General features: G+C 35.3%; 1 pseudogene across 1 annotated transcript; it reads left to right on the top strand.

The window, feature by feature from the left end:
- The first annotated feature begins 1415 nt into the window (after positions 1–1415).
- LOC149216784 (chaperone protein dnaJ 8, chloroplastic pseudogene) lies at positions 1416–2522 on the top strand (annotated as a pseudogene). Its single transcript, XR_016250106.1, has 3 exons — positions 1416–1925; positions 2165–2233; positions 2349–2522. The product of XR_016250106.1 is annotated as a chaperone protein dnaJ 8, chloroplastic pseudogene (transcript).
- Positions 2523–5327: the final 2805 nt, after the last annotated feature.

Genomic DNA, 5327 nt, shown 5'->3' on the forward strand with positions numbered 1-5327 from the left:
TATTTTATTCAATTGACTCAAAACCCCCAGCATTACCATCCTTTGTGGTTGTTGACTTTCGACAATACAGAGGAACACCGTGGGACATTTCACACCCAACATATGTACCCATTCCTCCCATCACAAGGGGTGCACGCCGTCAGATACCACTTCAAATGGCATGGGCTTTAACGATACACAAGTCACAAGGAATGACATTAGACAAAGCAACAGTGGACATCGACACTAGAGAACGCCAAGGGCTAACATTCACTGCAATTTCAAGGGTGCGGTCACTAGCAGACATACACATCAATCCAGCATTTCGATTCTCCCGCATTGCACAAATGCACAAGAATCCATATCTTAAGCGTAGACAGCAAGAGGAATCATTCCTTGCATCAAAATCTATCCAGGATAATCCACTTTAGCCAATCATACAACCTGTCTTCCAGAATTACCCACATGGTAAACACCACTCACTACATAACGAAGTTTCACATAGATTTCTTGCTTTTACATTTAATTTCATATGGTTTTATACTCATTTGGAATCATTTAATTTATTTCGAATATTCAAACAAAATCGTCAAACATATTCATTGTCACTTACAGTGTTTCCTTTTTGGATGGCAACAGGTATGAATACATGCTACCTACGAAGGTTGTACGAGTGTTGCGAAGAAATTCAGCAACAAGAACTTACATTACAAGATATGCAGACAAGGATCCTGCCACAACAATCAATGCCACTTTACCGTTTGCACCCAGCCATTGAATTGTTAAAGAAAATAAGGAACATACTTAAGATAACAATTCACAACCATGAAAGGGATGCACACAGGCAGATGCGCCATCAATTGCAGGAACAGCTCGCACAATATGGCACCACAATAAACACTAACTGGTGTTGCCGATGCCATGGCCCATCATGCATATATGATTAGCGGCTCATTCTCAATTACATCTCTACATAATAGAATGCTTTCATTGTACATATGTTTAAAAGCTAACGAATACTTTCATTGTATATATGTTTAGTTATATCTGGCATGTTTAGTTATATCTTAATAGAACTGTTCTCTATTGTATGAACAAAAAGTATTCAATTACGTGGTCCACTGCTCTTTGTTTTGGGTTTTATGAATCAACCAACAACATTTTTTATAAAGAAAAACGTTTCTCACTTTAGATAGGTCGATGTTTACAACAACCTATTGAAAAAGTAATAAGGGCATTTATCCAAATGCAGTAAGAATGAATGGAATATAAAATCATTCATTACAGACACCAAAATAAAGAAATAATCTAAACCGTCGTGTCCAAAATCACAATCCTGAAATAATCTGATAGCCAGCACAGCCATACTTCATAAGATAGTATGGCCAAGGTCTACTAAATTTAAGGCACCCACAACATGGTGCATTTTCTGTTCTCTGAATGGTTAAGCAGGTAGTTGAGATGAGTTGTTTTCCAATTGAAAGCAGTATACCCCACAACAGGGGTTCACGTACTTGATAGAACAGTTCTCTGTGGTATGAACAAAGAATAATCGAGTACATGGTCCACTGCTCTGTGTTTTTCGTTGGTTAAATGCTCTGTGTTTTGCAATAAGAGAGAGCAGGTTGGGCTCTAGAGCCCAAATGGCAAGATTCCTTCTACATTAAACAACAAAAACATGTCAGCATTTTAGCCTTTCATCACATTCACATACTTCACTTTTATATCATTTGCATGTTCAGCTTTGGAAGATGCTCCAGACACTCACAATGGGTTGCACACTGCTATTAATCTGTATTCTATTACAAATGGGAGGCAGGAGGAATGTAACTGTGATGGCCTCTGTTGCTTTTCCTGGGATGAAAGAGCAGTATGAGACGCTGAGATTGAGCCCTGGGGCTTCTGAAAAAGATGTGAAGAGAGCCTACCGTCGCCTTGCGTTGCAGGTATGCAAGTATCCATTTGAAGCTATGTCTCTTACTTTCAAGATCAGATATTTTCAATAAATCTTCCATTTCTGAAGCAAATAGAAAAAGAGATACAGGTTTAAAATAGAAATTAAAAATGTCAGACTTCACACATTCTTGAGAATTTTTAAGAAAATTTGTCTGGCAATATCCCCGGTCATATATAATGTCAGAAAACATTAATATTGCACTCATATGTTGATATAATCTGCTTACAGTATCATCCGGATGTTTGCAAAGGAGATGTGCGTGGGGTTCAATTTCACAAGATCAATCAGGCTTATGAGGTAAATTGCTTGCCTAAGAGTAATCTTTATCTATATGCATTTTCATTCTGTAATATGGGACTCTTATGCAGACCCACAGTTTTCTGATTGTTGTTACTTTTGTGATAATGAGCAGACGTTAATGTCCAGTTTAGCAAAGGCAAAGCAGCAAAGCTATTCTGCTGATTACTCTGTCGAGGGCATGATGGGAATCAATAACGATTATTGGGACGAGTGGGAAGAATGGATGGGATGGGAAGGAGCTGGAACCCTTGATTATTCCTCTCATATTAACATTTATGCCTCATGAAATTTTATCATAGACTGTGTAGGTGTCTATTGTCCGGCCTTGCAAACAGTTATGGCCTCTCCATTACCGATCCCATGTTGACTGTTATGGGCTATCTATAAAGAACCTGCTATTGGCAAAAAAACAACTGTTTTAAAAAGCCCATAAAGCTTCTTCATTCATCTCCTGGAAATACAATATGTTCTTCTAACTATATAGTTGATTTTATTTATCTTCCGTTGGTTTCCATAACACAAAGGACTTACTGATCCAGATGAAGCAACAGCTTTCTGAGTTGTCTCTGTTTTAGTGAGTCATTTGATTTGGTCATGGGTCCTGATTATTAGACTACCTGTACATATGTTCTGTTCATTTATACTCTCAACTACTTGTACATACCTGCGGGATATCTCTCACCATGTGATTATTATGGGGATCTGCTCTTCATTAAAGAGCTCCTAACTATTCTTCCTGCAATTTGTAATGACATTCATTTAATGGAAACCATTATTTTGATTAAGAGATCTTTGATCATTGAGATGAAATGCTGTCGTTTCATTACATAATGCAAAATTTCTACATATTTGATCCTTCAGACACAATGAAACCGTTTCATTCCATAATGAATTTTTCTATTGTATATCATCCTGAACAAGGATCCCTGCCTGTATTTGCAGGATTCAAATGTTGTTAAGTTTTAACATTAATGTTAATTTTATATGTTTCATCTGGGACTGAGATATATTCAATCAATTAGTTTTGAGTATTTGCTTTCTAGATTGTTACTGTGACAAATCTAGGGTAATCCCTGACAAATTATGCTTGGGGCTATAATTGTGGAGCCATTGAGTGCAGAATTGATGCGTAGATCCTGTAGCAAGAGAGATCTGAACTGTGCTACACTGGCAAAGTTAATGAGGGCGATTGAAGTAGGCAAAGTGTCCAGGTTACAGATGTAGCGGCGAAGAGTGGCTAACAATGGGGTGGCACTAAAACTACTTATGTGATAGATACGGAAGAAGAAACTCATCACAATTTCGAAAGTATTCATATTTGCCATTTAAAATGTAAATTCTTCTGATTCCTTTTTCAAGAAAACAGTGGGAATTTATAGATTGTGATTCTTTGTTTACATTAATGATAAAAGATCCAGACGAAATTCCCTGAAGGTTTGTTCTTTTTCAGGGTTTGAGTGAAAAATGTCGCTGCGTATGTATCCTACTTATGGAAAAGGGTATAAACAGTTTTGGGGCAGCAAAGATTGCTCCAGAGAAAATTCCAAGAAACTGAAATCATTTTAATTGAATGTGAAATTGTGGAAACCTTGAACCCCTTTCTTGGTTTGAAATCAAAGTTGAAGATGATTGGTGTGAGTAGAAGGAAAACGAGTGTATGGGAGTATGGGAGCGTAGAAGGAAAAATATCTGGAGACAGATTATGTGAGGAAGCAAAACACAAAGATGGTCTAAAACTATTGTTAGAATTGGATATCAAAGAAACCTGTTAACCTATTGCGAATGAGTGATGCATAAGTAGTGTTATGTGGGGGCAATTGGTGTGTGACCAATGTTCTGTGTGAACTGGCGATCATTGGGAGTTGTTATCTGGAGACACAGATTAGCGTATAACTGAAAATTTTGGTTGAGACTATTTCCATTTTTGGAAAGCCAAATTGTAAAATGCCCTTTAAAGGAAGGATGTGTAGGGATTGCAGAAATTTCCAGAATCAAATTCTTGATGTAAATTTTTAAAAATTCACCTTATATTAAAGGTTTCTAATTTTTTTGAGAGCGCTCTTTCTTCTTTTTAAACTCCTTAAAGGTGGGGTGGGGATGTAAGATATATATTTTATTTGTAGAAATTCAGACAAGTAAATAGAACATTTAAAATATTTGCACTGTTTTGCCTCTTAAAATGCTTGAAAATGAAAGTTTGAATTGTATCTTGGACAGAGCATAGATTAATAAGTGCTAAAAGCTTGCTTTGAGGGCCAGAGAAATACATATTGTTTTGAATGGTTGGTTTGCCAAAATGGAATCTAAAACCACTATATTTGAGGACTTAAGTATGTAAGACAAAATACTTTGAAAAATACAATACATAAATTTAAAATCGGTTTCAAAATTTTAATAATGTTAATTCACAAATTTCTCCACTTTTCATTTACCATGTACAACGTTGTAATTTACTTTTTATTTAAAAAAAACCGTGCTGCCAATAATCTATTGAACCTATTCAGCTTTAAGTATGAACGCATTCTACACTTACTATATTAATATGAATGGTTTGGTTTTCGTTTTGTTCTTCTAATATATGTACTGGTACAGGATGGTCAACGTGGTTATTGCCTTCGTCACTACTTAACTTTATATATGCTTGACTATCTATAGAACTTTCTTCCTTTCACTAATCCTATCGGCCTCTCTTTGTACCTTTTGAGACAATTGCTAGTTGGTATGGCTTTCAACAATACAATATTTTATTAGTTGTTTTATTTTTGTGGTGAAATTTTATATCTTTATTTTAAAATAGAATATTTTAATAATAACTAGATAGTCTTTTATCAAATATTTTTTCCTTCTTCTCAATTATATATTTTGTAAATCTAATTAATATAAATCAAGCATATCATTAAGCCAAATATATCATTTAAAAAAATAAAATAAAAAAAGGGTTAAAAAACCACCACAATCACTAAGACTACCCTTATTTAAGGCTCATGATTTCATTTAAGACTACCCTTATTTGACACGCATGATTTTATTTTATTAAAGAGAAGTGGGATAAAGTTATGGAATACTGAAGTTTAGACGGCTTTATCGGTTT

The sequence above is a fragment of the Pinus tabuliformis genome, chromosome 1_1 (genome assembly GCF_031772625.1).
Source record: "Pinus tabuliformis cultivar Carrire ecotype Pingquan chromosome 1_1, CPIR1, whole genome shotgun sequence".
NCBI lineage: Eukaryota > Viridiplantae > Streptophyta > Pinopsida > Pinales > Pinaceae > Pinus > Pinus tabuliformis.